Here is a 24561-nt window from a genome sequence, read left to right as displayed (position 1 = left end):
TAGTGTCGCGGCCCCGACCACCGCGCCGCGCCGCGCGACCGTGGCTTGCTGCAGCCAGAGAGGCGGTGCCAGCCTTGGTTCTGCGCCTGTGCGAGCAAGAGGCTGGTGTCTGGCTCCCCACCCACACATTTTCCCTCCACCGGGGCTCCCCGATTCTCACTAACCCGGTCTTTGCGGGGGCCCTGGAGGGGAAGCGTGGCGTAGTAAATGAAAAGTAATTAAAGTGAGCCTGTTTGCCAGTGTGAGCCCGGCAAGTTGTAACCCGCACCAAAGAACAGCCGGCTTCTTCAAGTTGTGTCATGTGTTGACATATTTCGGAGATGTCTTCTTTTCCTTTAGTAGTCAAGAGTTGTGGGAGTGAATCCATAAACAGGAAGGAGGGTGGTGGAAGAGGGTTGGGGCCTTGGGAATCCGTGCAGATCTGACTTAGTTTCCGACCATCCGGTTCCGCTCTTTGCGGGACCGTTTGTACCCCGGCGAACACCTTGCATTTCCCGGGGCAGTGGGTGCCCCGTTTTTTTGAGCCACTGCTGTCGTTGCCTCTTCCGACGTGCATCAGGTCTCTTAGGGTTCTGAATTGCTTGACTTTCAGATCAGGGTCCTTCAGCTTCTTATAAAGGAAGATTAGGGGGCGGGGCAGGGGGGAGCCGGTTGTGGCTTTTGGAGGCCAGGTTTCTAGTTAAATTCCATAAACATTTATCAGGAGGCCAATTGAAAATTTAGATGGAGTTCCGAATTCATTGGAGGACAGAAGCACTCCTCTGGGGTCATTAAACGGTGATTTGGGTTTAAGGATTGTCAGGAATGGGTAAGCAGAGGGGAAATTCCAGAACAAAGTTTTCAACAGCTGGAGAGGCTCTTGATAGGGCCTCGTAGTTACAGCTTCTCAAGTAGAAGTTATTCTAAGAGTCGCCTAAATCAATAATCTTAAAAAGCACTCTACATTTTCCTTAACTCCTGCCACAGTTAGAATGGCTGTGTACTGCAGGAAGCCAGAATGACCAATGCTAACACGTTCGTGCAGTTCAGTAGCAGGCTTAGCGTTATTCCAACCCTTCAGGTTGGGTAAAGTTGGCATGCGTGACGTGCTGGCATTTCTTTGAGAATTACCATTGCTTTGAAAGTAGTGGAGGGGAGGCGTCCATCTGTCAGTTCCCACCTCCGTGAGTGGTCACTGCTTACAAAGGGGTCCTATCTGTTCTCTCTGCAGGCGTTAGGAGTGTTACATATATTTAATGCTCCTAAGATCCTTAATAGTCAACAGTAGGAGGCCTCGTGCTAATTCTTCACCCTAAAACAGTGTTATTTGGGGGCAGCAGAGGCAAAAGAATGTCAGTTACGTTTGTGGGCACTTAAGGCAATACCATAAAGAGAGAGAGAGGAAAACAAAAAACAAAAAACGGTAGCCAGAGTCAATTGTTTTATGTAAAATTGACCTGAGTCACACATGTGAGTACTCCTCTCTCCAGGCAGGCTTTGGCTGGACATGGGGGCTTTGCCTGTGAGCCTAGCAGTTGGAGGCCAGACTGGGTTACAGGTTGAGGTGGCCCTGACTCATTCCTCATGCCTGCACACCCCCACGTCCCCCAAAGAGTATATTAAATTGAGCCTGTTCTTTACGTGTGAAAGCAACAAAGCAAAATAGAGACAGTGGGTGGTGTTGACATTTCCTGCACAGAAGGAGTTGAGGGAGTTGATGAGCCTTCGGTAATAGAAATCCCATGCAGATGGTGGTTCCTCCCGGGCTCAGGCATCTAAGGATGGATAGGAAGATCCTTAAGACCTTTTCATAAAATTTCCTGGGTAGTGGGAGAGCCTTCTCTCTCAGTTAAATTATGTGTTGTTGTGTCTTGTAAAATTTAGTTTTTCCAGCAGCCACCTCTACAGACAGCACCACACTCTTGGGCCACACAGCCCAACTGAACAGAGATGTAAGGTCAGAGATGAGAGGCCCTGAACTGCTCAGTAGAGGATGGTCACCTGAATGCGAACACTTCACCTGTACAGAAACCAAAACCAAAACAAAGACCTTCTTAATTTCACTTTTAGGCTGTCATTTCCCCGAATTTCAATCAAAACAGGATGTCTTGTGCAAGGCATCTGTAAGTAGGCTTAGTGGGAAGTAGCCGGGGACAGGCACAGGTTTTACATCCTAGACTGGATTAGAACTGATGTGGACATGGCACCTACTTGGCTAACTATGAAAGTACTCTGTATCAGGAGCACAGTCAGAATGTCATTTCCAGGTAGAGGGAAGCCAGGGTATGTGCTCAGAATCATACCCTTACTGAGACTTGGACCAGCGACCTGAATCGTGAAGGCTTCTCTCTAGTGTTTGTGTTCTGACTGTCTCCTGTTGGGCTGAGGGTAACCGTGGAGAGGGGTAGAACTTGGGAGGCTTCTGGAAGGTTCATTCCATAGACCTTCATCCCTTCACCTTTCCCATGAAATTTCCACTCTGGTTTGAGGAAGGGATGGGAGATAAACAAAGCAAAACGCAATTAAACAAAACAAAACAAAATAAAACGAAACCGTTTATCTTGTAAGATGAGTAAGAGGGTTTTTTTGGCTACATGCAGTATGTTTGTTTTCCAAACACAGGGGCTGATTCTCATGGACTTGAGGTTGCTCATAACAAGAGCACACAATGCCCATCCTAAGTCTAAACGCGGAAGCACGACACTGGGTCTGATGAGAAGAAATGTATGAAGTTGTGTCAGCGGAGCACCCCATCCCCTCTAGCATCGATTTATCACATAGCATCAGCTCAGAAGGAGGAGTTCAAGGGGTGTTTGTATGGCTGGATAAAGAGGATTCCAAAGAAAAGACGTCTGAGAGCAGCTACCTGCATGAGGCTCTAGAAAATAAATGAAATCTGTACACGGGACTTTGGAAATTAATACTGTTTAGCCAGGCCTGTTGGCACGGGCCTGTAATCCCAGCACTTGAGGGGCACAGGAAGGTTAGGAGTTTAGGATCATCAGTCTATATACGTGGTGAGTTTGAAGTTGGCCAGAGCTACAGGAGATCATGCCTGAATTAAAAAAGGTCGGTCTTGTGATTGAGTGGTGGAGCCTGCCATTATCAGTGTTTTACCAAGACTAAATGGGGAGTGGGAGGCTGGTCTAACCATTTGGCACAAGAACTCATTGAGGCTGGACCATATGGAGCCAGCCTGTGATCCCAGCTACTTGGGACAGAGAGTGGCGGCCACACTTTCAAGGCCTCCTTGAGTTCAAGGCCAGTCTGGCATCTCAGCATGAGCTTGTCTCAAAACTGAAAGTGAAAAGAGGGTTTGGGCTAATCACAAAGTGGTAGAGGACTGTGAGCTTGTGTGAAACTTGGTGGAGAGGCCCAGGGCTTGAACATGCTAAGCAAGTGCTCTACTGATGTGCTGTCCCCACCCGCTGCTCACTCCAGGAAGTAAAACTGCAGAGCTTAAGACATGAAAAGCAAAGTAGAGGGCTCAGGAAGCCACCGGAGCCCCATGAGACCAGACAAGTGAGTGTCCAGGCAGCACCAGGCACTGTCGGGAGCCTTCAGAGGCATCCTGCAGCAGAAGGAGGATGCCTGTCAGGGCTTGCAGGGTTGATGTGGGTAGAATTGACCACGAAGCATTTTCTGGTTGGAAAGATGAATCCAGGATGCGGAGGGGAGAACCTGTCATTAAAGGAGAGGTTTATTTAGGCCCATCCCCTGCTCACATCCTTTTGCCAGATTCCTACCTTTCAGCAGGTGACAGAGCCCCTCTCACCTCACTCCAGTTTTACTGGGTGACAGAGCCCAGAGCTTTTATGATCATTGTTTGAGGCCTCTGGGATTTGTCAGTGGGTGGGACTGTCATTCTGCCTGCCTGACCTTACCTCTCTTCAGTGTCTGCGGATGATTCAAGACCCGGGGGGCAGGCTTATCTGCAGCAGGCTGACTTCCTCTACCCATCCCCCCCACATAGCTGCGAGTCCTTGGATATGAGCGTATTTTAGCCATCGGAATCCACACAGAACTTCGTAATGAAGCATTTTTCAGTTGAATTATAGTGAAGTATTTGAATCCACTCCTCACCCCCACCACTCCTGAGGGTTTCCTCTGTGTAGTCCTGGCATCGTGGAACTCATTCTGTAGACCAGGCTGGACTTGAACTCAGTTCTGCCCACCTCTGCCTCCTTTCTGAGTTCTGGGATCAAACGCATATGCTACCAGGCCCTGTCATAGGTGTTTTCTTAAAACTTGTATTCTTTTCTTTCACAACGCTGGTCAGTGGTGATGCCTTTAATTCCGGCACCAGGGAGGCAGAGGTTCTGCCTCTGTTGTGAGTTCAAGGCCAGCCTTGTCTATAAGTGAGCGTTCCAGGAAAGCCAGGGCTACAGAGAAAAATCCTATCTCAAAAAACAAACAAACAAACAAACAAACAAAAAAAAAACAACAAAAAAAACCCCACCAAAAACCCAACTAACCAACTAAACAAAAAAAACCTTGTGTTCATTCATGGAAATGCCTAGTTATAAATTGTTTTTATGCTATTGAATTAATTTGTTGGGTCACTTAAAAATTACTTATTTTTACTGGTTTTTAGAGAATTTTACACACGAATATAATGTATTTAGATCATGTTCACCTCACTTTCTCCTTTGCTCTGCCTCTTTGCCTGAACCCTTTCTTCCCAGTGAAATGCTTTCTCTCTTTTCTAGTCCATGACTTTTTAAACCTGAATTTAAGTAAGGTTGACCAGTTGGCGCTGTAGCCACCGTTAAGTTCCCCCTGCTCTGTTAAATACACTGCTGTGCTCAGGTAGTCATTCTAACATGCTTGGTCACTGTGCGTCGTGGAGCTACTCATCCACTCAGGCCACTGTCTCCCTTCTTATTCATATTTTCTTCTGCTGCTGATTAATTTCTTCCTTGTCAAGGCACAGAGGGCTTCAGCTCTTAAAGCTGTTAAAGTACTATGGTTCAGTACACACGGGGGCGGGGCTGGGGGAATCTGAATCACATCCAGCTGTGCTCCTGCCAAAGGTGCACATCAGCTTGTGTGTTCTACTGCTCTATTGAAAACCATGCATAGGCAATGCTTCTAAAACAGTCACATATGAGGATGGACCAGGAAGCCAGTTCCTCATCGAAGAGCAGCCCAAAGCTGTTCATCATTGTCTTTGAAGGAATCTGTTAGGGATTTTGTGAGTCCTAGTAAAACTGTATTTAATTTTGGCTAGTTCTTGTTAGGCCAAAATCTGCCTCCTATCCAACCATTAGACAGTTTTTATTTCAAGTGTTAACTAAAAATTTTCCTGAGTTGCCGAAGCAAGGCGAACTTTTCTACCCCATCGTGCTCTCAGGATTTAAAGGCTGGATAGGCACCTCGCAGGCTTCGTGTCTTTTCCTTGCTGAGGCTTCTCTGCCGCTGGATTCATCTTCATCATGACTTTATTAAACCTCAATTTATTAAATTTATTAAACCCAAGTTTCCCCCCTTTCAAGGATGCTTTTGAATCCTGCTGTCCTATTTTCCAGCTCTAGCAAGAGTCTTATATAAAATCCTTGAATAGGCTGAACAGTGTTTACTTCCCGTTCCTCTCTCTGTTGTCACCCTCCCAGCCCCTCTAATGTGCCTCTGTCAAGATTCTGTGAAGTACATGGTAGAAGTGGTTATGAATACGTCGTGGTTTAAAAAGGAATGGTCCCCATAGATTCACGTGTTTGAAGCTTGGCCACAGGGATGGTACTGTTAGGAGTTGTGGCCTTATTGAAGGAGGTGTGGTCTGTTAAAGGAAGTGCGTCACTGCGGAGGTGTGGTCTGTTAAAGGAAGTGCGTCACTGTGGAGGTGTGGTCTGTTAAAGGAAGTGTGTCACTGTGGAGGTGGGGCTTTGAGGATTCAATTTATTCCTCAAGCTCTGCCCAGTATGGAAACACAGTCCCCTTCCACTACCTGTGAATCAAGATGTAGATCTCTCAGCTCTTTTTCCAGCACCATGTCTGCCTGGATGCTGCCATGCTTCCTGACGTGATGATAACGGACTGAACCTCTGAACCCTAGGCCAGCCCCAATTAAATGTTTGCCTTTATAAGAGTTAGCGTGGTCATGGTGTCTCTTCACAGCAATGAAACCCTAACTAAGACAGAGTCTACCAGTCAAGATACAACACTGTGTTGTTTACACTTTTGACTTAGCCCTTTGGAAAAATGTATTTAGTTTGAGAGAGAGATTGGCCTTGGTTAGGTAGTTTGCAATTCATGAACCCTCTCCGATCATGTCAGTTGGGATTACAGTGGGTTGGTGTTAAAATGCAGTGGTGAAGTCATAAAAGTTATTATAGATACAAAAGTTTTATAGCCAACTGGTCTTACGCACCTGTTATCAGGGGATCAGGGCCAACCTGGGTTCCAGAATGAGGCCTTGTCTGCAGAACACAAGGACAAGAAACATTTAAGCCTGTAAGTTGTACAACCTAACTATATTTCCATAGCTTGAGTATTTAGCGAGATAGCACAGCTCATGGGAAGCCTAGCTTCTGTCAGTGGCTACTGTTGTGTTGCATGAGAACTGCGTATGTGTGTGTGTGTGCACCTGAGTGCATGCATTCATAATTGAGTGCATCTACATGTAGAGACCAGAGGATGCTGCTGCTGAGTTTTCTTCTGTAGCTCTTCACCTTTTGAGACAGGGTCTCTCACTGAGCTCACTGACCAGCGAGTGGAGGGATTTGCCCGTTTGCAACTCTCACCCCTATCTTACTGCTCCAGGCTTTTAAGTAGGAATTGGGGATTGAGCTCAGGTCTCATGCATGACAGCCATTTTACTGACTGGACCAGCAGCAAAGTTTCTTTTAGTGACAGAACTTTGCTGTGATTAAAAAAAATTATTATTATTATGACCAATGAGAATTGTTTAACAAAATAAAAACAAACAAACCAAAACACTACAAGAAAAGAATTCCAATGAGACTTGCTTTAGAAAAGCTCCATCTATCAGAGTGGACTGAAGCATGAAGCATACTGGCGTTGTTCTTCCTCTTAATTTGAGATTCTAGGGGCCTTTTTCTGTACACTGTCCTAAGGAACAATGCATTTGGAAATCACACAGCAACTGACCAGAAAGTGCGCTTTCCTACATGAACAGAAGAAAGCCGGCACTTGTGAGAACTGGACTGCTTTTGCATGCTCCAGGATCTGAAGGGAAGTGTGCTTTAATTTATAGAATATTTTTATGCATATTAGTTTTTTTGCCTGAATATAAGCATGTGTACCATGTGTGTGCCTGTCAGAAAGAAGGGCTTGGATGCCCTAGAACTGTAGTTAGAGATGGCTGTGAGGTGTCACGGGGATTCTCAGATGTGGATCTGGGTCCTCTGCAAGAGCGAGTGTCCTTAGCTACTGAACTGGAAGATGTATTTTTGATCAGAGTTCTGTGTATTAAGTTTGCTTCAGCTGTAGGCTCCTCTGCTGGCTAAATAAGGAAGGTATAAACCTGGGTGCAGGAAAAGACAAAAAACAAAACAAAGCAAAACAATCAGAACAACAATGTTGATTTTTCTTTCTTTTTTTTTTTTTTTCCGGAGCTGGGGACCGAACCCAGGGCCTTGCGCTTCCTAGGTAAGCACTCTACCACTGAGCTAAATCCCCAGCCCCTAACAATGTTGATTTTCATAGCAGAAATTTTTTCCTTCCTTCATCCTCCCTCCCTCCCTCCCTCCCTCCCTTCCTTCGTTTTTTTTTCTCGAGACAGGGTCTCCTTATGTAGCTTGGGCGAGCCTCAATCTCTCTATAGCCTTGAACTTGTTTTGTAGTCCAAACTGGCCTTTCAATTGCGATTCCCTGGCTTTTTCCCAATGTCAGGATTTTTCTTCCTTAATCAGAAATTAATTGCTTTGTATCAATATGATTTTGGCATAGACAAGTGAGCGTGAAGGACTTGAGACCAACACACTGCACTTAGGTAGTTGGAAGTAGGTAATGGGTCCTAGGATCTTGAGGCTGCCATTCCTCCCAGGTTTCCCTTGCTCCCTCTGCTCTCTGGGCCTTAAAGAGAGCATGAGATGAACGGGGTGTGAGCCTGTCGGCAGAGCGCTGAAGTGGTCTCAGCATGCTCTCCTGAGCCTCCTTTTCTATTCTCCAACTTTCCTCATGGCCATGCTTTTGACAGCAGACCCCATGGGCGCTGTACATGGGTCATGGGCATCACCGATACTCTCCTGTATTTCGGTCTTTATGTGGTGTGGTGTGTGTCAGTATTCCTGACCTGGTACAGAAGTTTAGCATAGACTTAACACACTTGATCTCTGCAGACCACAGTGACTGAATGTCTTATCAATGGACGGCCTGCCTTGCCTCCTCTACACTGTTTTCATTTTGCTTTTCCACATCTTTGCTCACATGTTCCCACTCTTCATTGGCCTACGGAATTCTGCATGTCCAATTCATATTCCATGCAGCCACTGGCCTGCCCCAAGCAAGCTGCCTCCCTGCCAGCCTCTTTAGCATCGCAGCATCGAATCATGTGTCGATCCGAGGTGTGTTAGCATCATTTCCTCATGCATTTTTGTATTTCATTATTTTTTTCCCTTTGTGTATATTAGCCTTCCCTCACAGTGACTCTGCTTCCGTGGTTTTTGTTAACCTGTGGTCAGCTGCTGTCCAAAAATGTTAAATGGAAAATTCCAGAAATAAACAAGTCATAAGTTTTAAGTTGTGTGCTGTTCTGAGTGGCATGGTTAATTCAAACTCGCATTCCCCTCCATCCTGTGTCATCCCTCTGCCTAATGTATTTATGTTCTAAACCTGCCAACCACTTAGTCGTCTTCCTGGTAATCTGGTGAACTGATACAGTGTGGCATCAGTGTGGGGGTATGTCATAGTGTGACTCACCACCAGCAGCTCTTTATGGCCCGTCTCTCTTTGTCCTATCATCTGGGCATTGTGTCTTCTATCAACATGAGAAGGGTGAGTACAGTGCAGTAGGATATTACGTCTGTGTGCACATGCGTGTGTGCGTGTGTTGGAGACAAGCATTGCCTGAAGAGATGAGGCTGGGAAGATGGTTCTGTTGTCTTCATTTCTAGATATTACTGTTTGAAAAAACTGGGTAGAACGGTGTTCTTAATCCCAGCTCTGGAGAAGCAGAGACAATTGGATCCATGAGGTATCTCTCACCAGCTGGACTTGCCTATTTGATGAGTTCAGGCCACAGAGATCTTGTAAAGAAAGTGTGTGTTTGGGGGTGGCACAGAACAGTACCTCAGATTGTCCTCTGACCCCAAATATGTAAGCACACAGATGTGCATGTACATCCCACAAAAGACCACATTTATAACAGTATTTTTATCATTTTTATAATTATTCATATTTTTAATGACGGGTATTTGTGTGGGTCTGTGTATGGGTAAGTGCATGTGAGTGCAAGCACTGAAGTAGGCCAGAGGTGACATTGTTACAAGAGATTATTCCCCCGAGGTGGGGGCTGGGAACTAAACAGTAGCAAATTCTCTTTAACTATGGAGTCATCTCCCTAACTCCTAATAGTTACTGGGTTTTAGGTCCCACTATGCTTCATTTGGAAGTTACGCCTTAGCATAGGCAAGCATAGACAGGAAGAAGCATTCTGTATACAGAGTTGAGTACTAGTTATGGTCTCAACGACCCACCAGGGACCTAGGACTGTTTCCATCGTAGACAAAAGGGGAAGTGCTCCGCTCTCTCCAGGTTTAAGTTTCTTCCTCCTTGACGGGCTCGTGAGAGTGGCTAGACAGGGACTTTCCTGATGAATGTGTGTGTGTGTGTGTGTGTGTGTGTGTGTGTGTGTGTGTGTGTGTACTCGTTTGTGCGTGCCTTACAGGTCTAGCACCAGATTAGTTCGATAAGCTTGATTATCTGACTTCTCTTTTTTGCCTGGAGACTCTGACCTTTCACCTGTTGTCTTGGATCTACCATGAGGTTGTCCCATACCTGTGCATTGTTAGTTAATCTGCTGTCTTTTTCTCAGCCAGCTTTATATGACATAAGGAATTCTGGAGGAGGTGGACAAAAATCCCACCAAACCAAATAGCAGATAAAAAACTGGTAAATGAGATACGGTGTGGTGATCCATGGCTTTAAGTTCAGCACTCAGGAGACTGCGGCAGGAGTTGGAGCCTAGCTTGGGCGACATTGCACGTTTCAGGCCAGCCCAAGCTATGTATAATGAGACCCTTTAGCTAACAAGAAATCAGACAGCAAATGCTTATCTAGCTTTGGGGAAAAGGGAACTGTTATTCATACAGTGTTGGTGGGAATGTAAATTAGTGTAGCCATTATGGAAATTTTTGTGGAGGGTCCTCAAGAAACAAGGAGGCTGGGGGTTGGGGATGGCTCAGTGGTTAAGAGCACTTACTGCTCTTGCAGAGGACCTGGTCCCAGCATTCCCTGGGTTCACTGGGTTAGTGGTTCACTAACGTCTGTAATTTCAGTTCCAGGGTATCCAACTCCTTTTCTGACCTCTGCAGGCTTCTGCATGCACGTGGGTACATGTATGCACATGCAGGCATAGCCATATTCACATGAAGTATATAAAGATAATATTAAGACAATCCCTAAATAAACCCATGAAATGGGACTAGCATGGGTATGGCTGTACCACTCTTGATTTGTACTTCAGGGAGTTCACATCCATGTACAGCAGAGACACCTGCACGCCCGTGTTTACTGCGGTGCTGTTTGTGATAGCCAAGGTATGCATCAGCTTAGATGTCTGTCAATAAAACGTGACGGATACACATAATGGTGGCATTCTCAGCCACCAGAAGGAACAAGATGTCATCTGCAGGAAAATGGATGGAACTGAGATCATGGTAAGCAAAATGAATCAGGCTCAAAAGATGATATTGCTTATTTTCCTCTCATACCCAGAATCTAGACTTTTAAAAAGAGGACTTGAAAATAGAGGTGGGGGGAGGGGGTCACATAGTGAGGGCCGAGGACCAGCAGCAGGGGCTAATGGAGGCTTGAGTAAGAAAAAGCACGTGGTGTACATGTGTGATAATGCGAAGGTGCTCATTGTTTTGTATAGTGAATATAGACTAATAGAAGGAATGAGCAAAGAGAAACTAGTCAGTTTGTGGTGTGTGTGTGTGTGTGTGTGTGTGTGTGTGCATACATGCCACAGGGTATCTTCAATCTGACTTTTTTAAAAAATTCATTAAAATCTTATTTTTTTAATTTAAAAATTTCTTGTTTTTATAAGTGTTTTGTCCTCATGGGTGTCTGGGCTACATATGAGGGCCTGTTTAAAAGAGGGCATCAGATTTAGATTCACTGGGATTGGAATTACAGATGTTTGTGAGCTGCTTTGTGGGTACTGGGAGTCAAACTCCGGTCTACTGTGAAAACAAAGTGTTCTTCACTGCTGGGCCATCTCCCTCCAGCCCTAAAACTTTATTATATAAAGAACGTGCAAATAAAAAGCATCACAGCCTAGCTTATTTTTCACCCTCACTGAGTGTGTAGCCGTGGTTAGGTTGCAGCGAGCTTCAGTGGTCTGCCTTCCCCGGTGGGAGCAGTGCAGCAGCAAGCTGTGTTCCTCTGCTCTTAGTTGGGTGCTCAGGACTAAAACTCAGGTCCTTATGCTTGCCCAGTAGGTAGTTTATCAGTTGAACCCTTCCCCCCCAGCCCTAATCAACATTTTTGGGTACCTATTATATATATGGAGAAGTGGGTTTTTATATTAATTTTAAAAATATCTTATTTTATATTTATGTAAAAATAGAGATGTAGTTTTATCTACTTCATAGACTGGTGAAGATTGCAGAAGTAATGTGTCTGAAAGTACGTTACACGTTTAAGTGTTCTCATTAACAGTGCTGATTAAAGACTTTAAGCCCTTAGCTAGAGGGGCTGTCATCAGGAGAGTTCAGTGGTTAAAACGGACTCTCTTCAGTTTCTAAGACTTGAGTCCAGTCTAAAACTAAAAACTTAAAACCTCGTCTCCTTGGCCAGACGAATCCTGACCACCTCTTTCTTTCCCTGGGAAATGGGCCTCATGATACCTAGTAGAGTTGTGGCGATGGTGGCAGTTCTCCAGCCTGGTGGTGCCAGATACTGCTTCTACATGTGTTCTTTGTTTAATGCTTGCCAGGTGTTGTGCTTGAAGCACAGGCGGGGCTTAGTCAGCCTGGGCCACACCTTCCTGTTGTCTTCGGAAACGAGGGAGTGGGGAAACCTAGAACTTGTTCTTTCATGTTCCTTTGTTATTAATGTTGAGGACAGTGAGACGTATGTTGGAATATGTCGGCCACAGTCACATGACAAGAATGGCGGGTGCCTGAGTCTGGGTACCCTCTCGTTGTCCTGTGTTGAAGAACAGTCACTGCAGAGTCAGGAGGCCACCCTAGGTGGAGAGGAGGTTTCGGTCACTCTGTGAAGGTCTCAGATCATGCTGTGCTAGACCAACCTTGTGGCAGCCTCCAGCACCATCAGAAAATGCCCAGAAACCTTTAATGACATCTGGTCCAAAGCTGGAGCGAATGACATAGACCAGCAGTAGTTCTGGATTAAGCGTGTTAGTTCAGGATTTTACTGCCTGTGGTTTGGGGGACTGGATTCCAAGCACTTAACAGCCTTGTTGGGCAGCCCTGGTTTTCAGACTGTAGGCTTCAAAGCTTTTTTTTTTTTTTTTCTTTTTGGTACCTTGGTAATTTGGGATTTGCTCTTCCAGTGAAAACAATTGATTTTAGTTCCCTTGCCAACCCAGGAAGACCCATTAAATCCCAGCAGATGCCGGTCTTCATGTTCATGGTTAATTCTTTCTTCTCCTCATTTCTTGTGTATATGGCTGTATGGATGTGTGCGTGCACATGCCTGTTCATGTGTGTGTACGTGTGTGCAAGCCGGTGTGCAGGACAGATGTCAGCCTTGAGTGTGCTTCCTCAAGGACCTGTTCACCATCTTCCTGGTCTCTTTTTGTTCTGGGGGTCACTGATTTAGGCTAGACTAGGTTGCCAGCAAACCCCAACTTTCCCCCTGTCCCCGACCTTCCCCAACACTGGGGTTACAGACTGGCACCTGGCCTTTCATGTGGTTCTGAGGATTGAACTCTGCTCCCCAGGCTTGGGGGACGTTTATCTTACTAACTCGTTATTTCTCCTGAGACAGCCACAGTTGGAAGGGATACCCGGAGTTCTGTGACGTGGCTATCAACCCGGAAAGCAGGTTTGTGCGTCTGGAAGGTCATTCTTTTCCTCTAGCCATACCCAGCACGTGCTAGAGAGTCTCCGTCTCCACTCCATCCAGGCTCCTTGGTCAGTGGGCCTACGCTGGGTATCTTTCCACACTGGTGTGGGCAGCTGAGCCCACCACAGTCAGGGGTGCCTGGAGTTGTCTCTGACACTCAGAGAGAGGCTGCCAGGCAGGAGTGCTGGATGTATATATTTCCCTACTCATTCATTCATTCATTCATTCATTCATTCACTCATTCATCGTAATGCGGATCTCACTAATCTGCACAGAGTGTCTTTGAACTCACTGTACTCTAGGTGTGAGGACTGCAGTCATGAGCTACTGTGCTTGCTTCCTTCGTTCTCATATTTGATATCTTACAAATTAAAAATGTTAGAGCTGGAGGGAAGTTATTCAGTGTCTTTAATGGAGAGATTTGTAAATTTGTTAAAAACAAAAACGCTGGCCCGGGTATGTTGGTACACTTTTAATTCCAGCCCTCAGAAGGCAGAGCCAGGCCGATCTCTGAGTTCAAGATCAGCTTGGTCTACAAAGAGAGTTCCAGGACAGCCATGCTACACAGAAAATCCTGTCTTGAAAAACAAACACCAAACCAAACCAAACCAAACCAAAATAAAACAAAAAATAAACAAGAAAGAATACAAAAGAAAAAAAAAACAAAACAAAACCAAAAAGCCCTTTCCTGCTTGGGTCCTCTGTAGATTCACAAGGGTACACACACACTCAGCAGGTAGGCCATGCGGTGTCCCCTAGAAGCACAAGTGACTCGTTTTTCACCATTCAGGTTAGAAAGTGCCAGCCTGTCCTTGGCACAGTTCCAGAGAGCTCAAGCCGCTAAGACTTCATCTCCAAAGGACATAGCACTTCATTCCCTGTGCCTCGGTTTCCTCAGTGTAAAAGGAGCACGGTGATCCATCTCTGGGTTCTTGTGAAGAGTCAGTGGTTGTTTGCGTCTGTCGTGTAGATCCACAGTAGGCACACAATTGGCCATTATGAGGTATCTGCAGAGAAGATACCCACTCTTACGAGACACAGAAAGATTTGCTTCTGAGAAATATTGTGACATTAACAAAGTACTCTTAATATTGGGTGTGTGAGCTGACAGTATGTGGAGTGGTGTTTCTGTTCTGACAGATTTGGGAAGGTGGAAGTAGGGGCCATTAGTCCACATCTGGGCGAGATGTCTTTCTTGGTTTACCCTGCTGGTCTGGGACAGTCAGAACCATGTTTTATGGACTTTTGTGGGTCTCCCGTCCAGTCCTCAGCTTGGCGGGGGATCTTTGGTGTGATCTGACAAAGGTATCCTGAGGGGAATGAGTTTGGGTAGTAGAGGTGGTAAGAGCGAGCCTTTGCTCGTTGTTCTGCGCATGTTGGGGCTGCATTCTTGAGCCATACCGAGCATCAAGGAGCAGGATGCTGTGTTCAGGTTCAGCTCTTCAGCCTGGGGAATTGAAGTTGGGGCAAGAATAGTAGAGTGTGGGAGCACTTGGCTGACCTCAAACCTGTCTCTTCTGTTTTGCCTTTGTTGCCATTTAATTACCCCCTAGATGTCTCATAAACCCTCCCCCCCCCCCACCAAGATTTTGTTAAGGCAAGGGGACATTTTGTATTAAGCAGTGTCACTGTGCTTCCAGGCTTTTTAGCGTGGTTCCCACTTGGCTCCCAGGTCACCCAACATCTTTCTGTGAAGGGAACTCAGGTGGTCCAAGTATACTTTGAACAAGAAAAGGTGGTGACTACTTGGAGCTCAGCTCTTGAAGAAGCTGCAGAGCATCCTGTGCCTCAGCATCACTGGAGGAAAAGATGGGAGGGAGGAGACTCTCACCTAGGTACTGTGACAGACGAGCCTTTGGGGAGGAGAGATGCTGGGGTCCATCCCAGACTACGGTTCTTAACCCACACGACTTCCCACACCAATCTGAAGCAGTGTGTAGAGTACAAGCTGTGAAGAATTCAGCCAGAGCCTTCCCTGTGTGCTGTCAACTCTTTTTGTAAGAAATGCGTTCTAAAGAAGTAAAAGTTCTAAAGGAAGTTTAAAAATAAAGACGTATTAAAAACTTCCAACTGTAATGACTTGAAACAGCCATTTAATAAAGAAGGAAAGAATAACAATGTAGATGTACATTTATTATTTGCTTGGACATAAATGTTTCCTATCACACTATATAATCTGTAACTTCTTTGATCCTTTCATTGACATCGGACTAGACTTTCATCTCTAATGAGGAATGAGTAAGTATCATTTTGGTCAGAGACCAAGAAGTTGAGGACCCAGAACATTGCAAGAGACAAGTGCCTATTTTCTGAAAGTTGCCTGCCTGCCTTCCTCTTTCCCTCCCTCCCTCCCTTCCTCCCTTTCTTTCTGAGACAGAGATCCACCTGCTTCTGTTAGAATTAAAGGCACGTGCCATCACAACCTGGAAAAAAGCTTTCAGATAACAAGAATTGTTGATTTGATTTATTAAAATGGGTGTCTTATTTAGTGCATTGCTTGGTTGCGTTTAAAATCTCTTTGAGTGTGGAGCCAGGCCTGGTAAAGTAGATCTTCAGTCTCAGCCATTATAGGGAGGTCGAGACACGGGGATTGCTAATTCGTGGCTAGCCTTTGCCATAGACCCAGTTCAGAGCCAACTTGGTCTAGTTAGGAAGACCCTGTCTCAAAATAGGAAGTAGTGAAAAGGGTTGACGATGTAGCTCAGTGGTATCTCCTAGTACATGTGACTCAGTCCATAGGACTGCCCCAAGACAAAAGACAACTTTGTGAGCCAGAGGGTACCGTGAGCTCCGTGGTAGAGCGAGAGCATGCATGAGCCTGTGAGGTTTGGTTCCCAGCGCTGCAAAAACCCTGACATTTTGTTGCTTTGCAATGAAGACATTGTTCTCTTTTTGCATAGCTCCCTCAGAGGAGTGGATGGTAATCTCAACATGCAGTTTAAAGTCGGAGTGTGTGTGTGTTTAGAAAGCCTAGATATATCCAAATTTCCGTTTCAGCTGCGGTTCAGACAATGCCTTCTGGTAACCGTGGCATGCTTTCACAGGTATTGCTACCAGGAGTCCATTAGAGATGGCCACTCAGACACAGTTGACAGCCAACTGAAAGTCTTTATTCCAGATGCTGGGATTGCTTGCACTCAGGTGCCCTGACCTAAGTGTAACCCCCAAGCATTTAGACCAAGGGGCTTTTAAAGGCAAAAACCCACCTTCTGTTTTCTCATTCAGCAGCTGCAGGGGACTTCTCAGAAACAAGCAGTTTAACAGAAGCTACGATAAGTTAACTGTGGCGTCTTGACTTCAGGTCCTAGATTGGAGCTGAGTAATTTTCTGTGGGATTTTCCATCAGGGAGATCAAATTCTAGTTAAATCTGAAATGGCTTCAGCAAGAATACAAGATGGAGGAACCCCAACACTGCCTTGCCCTGTCACAGTGTTATGCTACACATTTATGAGAGAGAGTGTGTTGAAATATCTGTTTTATGAAACTCAGTTGGCAGCTGTGAAGACTGACTGACTGCTTTCTTGAACTGGTATGTTAATGAAGACTGGATAGCTTCCCTCACACAGTGGGAGTTCCGAGTGCTTGTAGGAGCCCTTACAGCCTGTCCCTGAGGAGGGCTAGTGACAAGGACAGTGTAATCCAGCCTAGTGTGTGTGTGTGCGCGTGTGTACATGTGTGCATGCATGTGTGCTCCTGCAAGTGTTTTTGTGTATGTACATCTGTGTGGAAGCCAGAGGACAACCTCGGGCATTACCAGCCTCTGTCTACTCTGTTAATTTTGAGACAGGGTTGGCTTGAAGCTTGCTGATTAGACTCCTCTGGCTGGACAGTGAGCCCTAGCACCTACCCATCTTCATCTCCCCAGTGCCAGGATTATGAACACATGTCAGCATGTGTTGCATTTTTTTTTTAAAGATTTATTTATTTAATGTATTTGAGTACACTGTAGCTGTCTTCAGACACACCAGAAGAGGGCATCAGATCTCATTATAGATGGTTGTGAGCCACCATGTGGTTGCTGGGATTTGAACTCAGGACCTCTGGAAGAACAGTTAGTGCTCCTAACCACTGAGCCATCTCTCCAGCCCCATGTGTTGCATTTTTTATGTGGGTACTGGGGATTGAAGTTAGGACAAGCATTTTACTGACAGAGCCATCTCCCCAGCCCTGTTTGCAGTCCTTCACCGCTCCATGATAGACAGACTTGGACAGGCTCCAGCACCTCTTCATGAAAGACTTCCACTTTTGCTCAGTCTTTCACTTTCTGAGAGAACATCTGGCCACATCATCAGAGGGACCTCAGGGGATGCTCGTGAGTTCAGGTTGACTTGATGGTTGGCAATATCCCGTTTGCTCCAGCCCAGTTACCATTAAAACCCTCCTTAATACATCTAAATTTTGTAATTATTCATGCACATAGGACATGATAGATGGGAGACACCATCTTCTAAAGTTTTTTCATTCATTTATTTACATGTATATGTGTGAGTTTACCTACACCATGGTGGCGTGTGTAGACGTCAGAGGACCACCTGCAGGAGTCAGTTCTGTCATTCTACTTTGTAGGTCTGGGACAATGGGTTGAGGGGATGGATATCAGACTCAACAATGTCCTTAGCTGCTGAGTCATCTTGCCTGCATGACACTCTTCTGAGCATAGTTTGGCGTGGACAAAAGGAAGTGACTTTTCTACATATGCTAGCTGAATGAAAATTGAGGACATAACTGTTCCTAGGGATGGTGATGGGGGAAGGTTTATTGTGGAATATGAAGGAGAGAATAGCTGGAGGCATTGAGTTGGAATGGCAAGAGGGGAAGAAAGGAAACAGGAGCCAAGAGCAAGCCAGGAGCAAGCCAGGAGACCAAGAGACCAAAGAACTGGTAGCCAAAATGGCTGAGGTCGTAGGGATCAGAGGAGAGGAAGAGAAGCCCAGTCTCTGGGCTGGAGAGTTTAGAGTTGGGGCAGGGTGAGAGGTGCTGGGAGGAGCTACAGGTAACGAGTGAGACTGGCCCTGGTTTCTTTGAGATCCAACACCAGCCAGTTTTGTAAAATCAGGTCCCGATGTGGACAAGTGCACCCCGGTTGTCTTTGCCAGCTGCCTGGACTGCTGTCCTTTGAAAGGATTAGCAACATCTGTCTGGTTTTCTTTTCAACTTCCAGGCCAAGGGATCCTTTTGATAAGATATTTGTCATTCCTTACTAATTTGGGCTAGCAAAATATAGCACTGATTTAAAAATCACGAGATATCAGACACATTGGAAGGAGAATGTAGTCATGTAGATATGATTTAAATATTGGTATCAAGGCAGACATAGGGACAAAATGGACATAGAGCTGGGTAATCATAGCAAGTAGTCGTATTCCACACTGGCCTTGAACTTGTGAACCTCCAGCCTCAGCCTGACACATGCTAGGATTACAGGCATGCACCCCCATGTCCTCTAAGAGAATGCTTGAATTGATTAGAAGAACAGAGAGTACACAGGTGAATACATTTGTCAGCACTCCATACTTTAAATGGGCACGTTTTACTATATGGAGATCACGCCTTCTGAAAGGAGACTAAAACCGCATCTAAGCATGTGCTCTCCCGCTTAGGAAGCAGCTCATTACCGTGTGTTCGCAGCCCTCTGCCCACTGCTGATTCCAGCTGGAGATGGCCAGCAGATTGAATTGGTGCCTACCTTTGCAAGGGTGGCCATTCTGTTTTCACCTTCTTAAAGTGGCTCATCAACACTGTCTTCATGAAGTATTTGGGTTCTGTTCATAAACGGCACTTTAAAAGCATCTGGTGGATGAAAACTGGCATTGAGCCAGGTGTGCTGGGACCACTGGGTTGCTGTTAGCTGAGTTCAAGGTGGAAGAACGTGGCCCCGCCTTTTGCGAATGCCCCATGCTATGGAGTAGCTGTCCCCCTCAGTCTATACAACAGATATCTTTTATGTTATCACAGCCAGAGCTTACAGATGCAAAGCCACTTGCCAGGGTCACGCAGAAGTGGGGGGGCAGGGAGTCAGAGTTTGCACCCCAGTTGTCCGATTCTGAAACTTGAACCCGCCGTTCTCACGACACACTGTCATTGTGAGCTGCTTTTTTCTAGGGACAGTGGAGTGTTGGTTGGACCCAGTATCCCTGGAACCATGTGGTCTGGCCCTTTCCAAGTTCCCAAGGCACAGCTGTGATCCTGCACACTGCCTGTCAGACTCCTCCCGGCTCTCCTGCTGGCCCACCCAGGCTCAGCTGCTTGACAGCCAGTCTCTAGGGGCTCTGGAATCTGACGCCACCCTGCTTATCCTGGGGTCTCCTGTGAGGCCTTTCTCAAAGGCCTCGGTGGCTCCAGCTGCCTTTCTTGTGAATGTCTTCATGTATTCCCGGCTCAGGGCTTCCACTGTGCATTTGACCATGCCTTTTCTGTCCCTACTGTGTTCATCAGGGAAAAGAGAACAGAAACACAAAACCCCAAAGCCTTTTCCATCCCTGTAAATCATCTTACAATCTTAGCTGCTGCTGCTTTCGTGGTACCCAACTCCCAGCCCAAGCCCTGCCTTTCACCTCCTCAGCTCTGTCTATGTGCTTTAGTGGGTAGATTTGGTGACTCAGCTGATCCCAACATGTCCTGTTTCCTTTAACTTCTTGTATCTTAATACAATTAATCATCATCATTATCATGATGATAAGGGTATATTTGAGTCAGATAGCACACTCTCCTCTTCGTGTCCTTTTTCCTGTTTAGTTCTCCGAACAATCTTATGAGGCAGATGCACATCAACTCCGCAATTCCTCGAGATTCAGAGAGCACGGCCCAGCATCCCATAGCTACCAAGTGGGGAAAACAGATTCAAAGTCAGTTTGACTACTCTGCCGGTTCTTTGCAGCTTCCTGAGGGGAGGGAAGAGACTTTCTGAGGCAAGCAGGGGAGGGGCTAGGCTTGGCATCTCACATATTTGTCCTTGCTCTGGTGCTGGAAGAGTCCTAGTCTCCAAACGCTCTTTAATTTCCTCTGAAGATAAGTAAGATGGGAGATGCTTCAGTTGGCAAGGTGCCTGCCACACTAGCATGAGGACCTGAGTTCAGATCGCCAGCGGACACTCAATAAAGCTGGACACGGTCACACACTCACATAACCCTAGAGCTAAAGACAGGCAGATGCCAGGACTTCACTAGCTACATAATTATTAAATAATTTATTGCAAGGCCACAGGGCTGATGAGAAGGGGCTTCCAAGTCAAACCAGAGCCCATGATCCATGGGATGCCTTACCAGTGTGGGAGAAACCTCATTTCATTCTTTGGTCTCTCAGGGCCCGGCACAGGACAGGTTCTGCCGATGTTTTCCAGCTCGTTGTACTGGGTGTTGGGCGCAGGAGCTTAGATGGCATTCTCTAGTAGGGGATAGTACAGTCCGTAGTCTGTTGAATTTTTAAAAGAACACTCAGAAGCATAGATGTGTAACAGCTAAGTGAACGCCCATAGCAACCCCAGGTTCTTGTCTGTCTGTCTGTCTTACTCAGTCACTCACTCAGAAACAAAGATATGTGACAGGTAAGTGAATGCCCATAGCAGCCACAGGCTCTTGTCTGTCTGACTGTCTGACTGTCTACCTGTCTATCTGAGAGCGTGGCTTTATGTGTGAACATGCGTGTTCAGGTGCATGTGTGTATGTGATAGAGTTGAATGTCCACATTGATCATTCTCTACTTCGTCTTGATACAGGGGTCTCTCACTGGACCTGGAGCTCACAGCTTGACCAGACTGACGAGCTAGTGAACTCCTGCCATCTGCCTGCTCCAGGGCTATGTGAGTGTGTGACTGTGTCTAGCTTTATTGAGTGTCTGCTGGCCATCTGAACCCAAAGTCCTCATGCTGGTGGGGCAGGCACCTTGCTAACTGAAGCATCTCCCCATCTTACTTATCTTTAGAGGAAATTACTTTATTCTTTTTTAATAGTGGAGACATACCAAAACTTATGAGAGGAGGTGCCTTACTGTTCCGATTTGCAGCTTGCTGTTAGCCTTCTCCAGGTGGCCGAGCTCACACCTTATCCCCTTTCTTGCCCTTCACGGTGCAGAAGAAATGGTAATAGCATGGTACCTTTTCTTTCTTTTTTTTTTTTTTTTAAAGATTTATTTATTCATTTATTATATATAAGTACACTGTAGCTGTCTTCAGACACACCAGAAGAGGGCATCGGATCTCCTTACAGATGGTTGTGAGCCACCATGTGGTTGCTGGGAATTGAACTCAGTACCTCTGGAAGAGCAGTCGGGTGCTCTTAACCACTGAGCCATCTCTCCAGCCCATGCATGGTACCTTTTCATTGGTGGATTCTTGCTTCTAGGGCTACCTAGAGCTCCTCCATTAGGGTAATTTATTATATTAAAAGCCCCGAGCAGGCCTGGAGAGGTGGCTGAGTGGTTAAGAACACTGGATGCTCTTCTAGAAACCCAGATTTGGTTCTTGGCATGGACACTGTGGGTCACAACCACATGTAACTACAGTTCCAGAAGATCTGGTGCCCAATTCTGGCTTCTGTGAGCACCAGACACAAGCATGACACACAGATATACATTCAGACCAAACACACACACCCACATAAAATAAATATATAAAGTCCTTACCTACAAAACAACTTTCATATGATATTCTAAAACTAATGTTATCATATATGGGAATCTGGGTGATCAAGGGACATGGATGTAACTGCCTGTATATCTTGGTAGTGACACCAAGCATAGTACCAGGTGATTCCTGGGCTTTGTCCATGTACCCGTTCTCATCATCATTCACAGAGGGGGTGAATAAGGCCTCTGTGGAGGCCTACGGCAGAGAACAGCTGTCAGTGGTGTTTGCAGCCATGCACATTAACAGGACTGACTGCCAGGGAGACACACGTGACAGTGGCACCAACTTGGACTTCCACACATCACCTTTTGTACTCAGTCGCTGGAGGAGTTAGCTGTGCGCACTGGAGTTCCACAAAGTGGGCTGATTTCATCGATGCTTACGATGATTGACGAGAAAGCTCCCCCTGGATGAGGAGACACTAAGTGCTCAGTTCTCCATGTCTTTGATGGGCTTGTGTGCTTTTCTTTTTGTGACTGTTGAGTTTAAAGCTATTTTCACTGTGAGAGTAATGTGCTTGGTGACCAACATCAAGGTCAGATTCTCATTGGATGAGTGATTTGAGGCAATTCATACACCTTTGTAAACCTCTGATTCCTTCCCTGCCCCACCACCTCCACCCCCAACTTGTAGCTGCACTTTGAACTCTGATGTTCAAACCCTTGTTCAAACACAGAGCTATTTTTTAGAGCGGAGGGGTCTCCTCACTGTTCCTAACCATGTCCCTCTCACTGGGGACCTGCATCTGTCTCTGTCACTAGCTGGGGACAAAGCTCTTGGCTGATACAGCTGTCTCTCTGTTCCCTTGGCCTGCCAGCCCTGGGTGAGGCCACGCCCATCCCAGGCATGGCCTGGAGCTCCCTGTGCTGACTTTCCAGGTAGCTCACTGCATTTTGAAGGGAGGACCTTCACGCTCTCCGATCTACACTGCCTGAAACACAGATGCATAGCCTCCGAAGCTGCTGCCATACTCCCAACCAGATACACTTATCATTGCATTTGAACTACACTGAGACTTACTGCAATCTTTCCACAAGGTCTGTGACCTGGACCTGGCTCACAACCTGAGAGGTTGTGTCTTCGCCCTTGGTGAAAGGTGAAGCGAAGGAAAGAGATGACACCACTCAAAAGCAGGTTCTTTCTGTGTTATCTGAACACTTCTGTGTGACCTGGAACTCAGTCTCTAGACCAGGTTGGCCTTGAACTCACTGAGATCCATCTGCCTCCCCCATCCGAGCAATGGAAATAAAAGTGTGTGCCAGCATTGTCTCAGAGTTACTGTTAACAGATGGCGTAGAGTTCGGAAATCACACTTAGTACCTTATGTTCTATAGCACTTCCTTCTGGACTGCCGTCTTGGACTGACTTATGGCAACTAAGTATATTGGATGTCTGTGGTAATGGTAATGGAGCTGCTTACAATCTGTAGGGAGGGTCTGAAGATCTTCATGGGCGAGTTCCAGCTATTACCACTCCTTACCTCAGTGGTCTTGGCATATGCCTTTACCTGCCGAGCCGTCTCATGGCGTTTTCTGAAGGTGTGCCATTTAAGCTCGGCCGTGTACCCTCAGTGTTGATGATGGTAGCCTATAGTGTGGCTTAGAGAACCACAAAGATGTGTCTAAATGGAGAGTTCTTGCTGCATCCTTGTGGTCTGGGTAAAGACCTGGGCCTGAGAGAGCATACATTGTCAGGTTTTAGCCCAGGAACCATTCTCCAGGTTGAAGCATGTGTCTCTCTAGAGCGTACAAATCTAAAAAGCAGTGTGAAAGTACATGCTACTTAGAAAGGGAGGGGATAGAGTGGTTGGAGGTGGGCTCCACTCTGACTTCTCAAGCTCTTCAGGTAGGAGCTTCGAAGCTTTGCCTAGACTGTGTGTTTTGTGGCTTCTTGTGATGACTATATTTTGGCAACACAACACTTCCTTAGCACCGGGCAATGCCTTGAAAATAGTTGGTGATCACGATTGAGCAAACGAATATTTAGCTTTCACCAAGAGGGTCTCACTGGGGAACACATGACTCTTGAGGGTGGACTATATGTGTAGCAGTTGACGGATGATCTACAGAAAGTGGACTCTGGATATCATTGGAGCCTCCTGTCTTAATGTTGTTAATGTTGTGTCAGGGTTTATATTATTATAATTATTATATTTTTATTTTTAATATTCTTTATATCTACCCCCTTCGTTTTCCTGGTTCTTTGGGTATCTATTATGGCTTCCAGTTAAGTCTTGTTGTGGAATGCCCGAGTGAGCGAATGAATGGGAACAGGCGGTCTCTGTGGCTTTGTCTGTTTATTGGGTTATTTTTCTTCCGTTCGTTTGTTTTGTCCTATTCTGACATGTTAGTTATTCGTTCTATCATATTTTATTTCACTATTATCCCTTAGAAGCCTGTTTGTTGTCTAATGAGAGACAGAAAAGGGTTTGCTCTGATGGGAGGGGAGGAGCAGAGGAACTGAGAGGAGTGGGAGGAGGGAAACCTTCATCAGCATTATTTTGTGAGGGGGGAACATCTATTTTCAATAAAAGGAAAAAAAATGAAATTGTGGTGATTTGTGTATGCTTATTGGCTGGATGCACATGGACGTGACATAGCGAGAACATCAACCTCCCATCAAGAGAAGACCCTGGAAAGGGCCTCTGCACTCGGCTAACTGCCCATCGCAGGAAACAAAGGCATTTCAACGTCACCAGCCCACGCCTGCCACAGTTTCCTCTGAATCTTAATGAGAGCCTCCA

The 24561-nt window shown here is 46.0% G+C and overlaps 1 protein-coding gene and 1 long non-coding RNA gene across 10 annotated transcripts in view; one reads left to right on the top strand and one right to left on the bottom strand.

Moving 5' to 3' along the window:
- Nucleotides 1–24561, top strand: part of Lrch1 (leucine rich repeats and calponin homology domain containing 1) — a 189799-nt gene that overhangs the window by 890 nt on the left and 164348 nt on the right. The gene's annotated exons all lie outside the window — the stretch shown is intronic.
- On the bottom strand, nucleotides 1407–20067 carry LOC134482151 (uncharacterized). The gene is made up of 2 exons (XR_010058204.1): nucleotides 2191–20067; nucleotides 1407–1999 (listed from the first exon to the last, which is right to left on the bottom strand). It is a non-coding gene; the product is annotated as an uncharacterized LOC134482151 (long non-coding RNA).

Source organism: Rattus norvegicus, chromosome 15 (genome assembly GCF_036323735.1).
Source record: "Rattus norvegicus strain BN/NHsdMcwi chromosome 15, GRCr8, whole genome shotgun sequence".
Classification (NCBI taxonomy): domain Eukaryota; kingdom Metazoa; phylum Chordata; class Mammalia; order Rodentia; family Muridae; genus Rattus; species Rattus norvegicus.
Note: the sequence above shows the minus strand (reverse complement) of the source record. Positions and strands in the feature narration are given on the sequence as shown.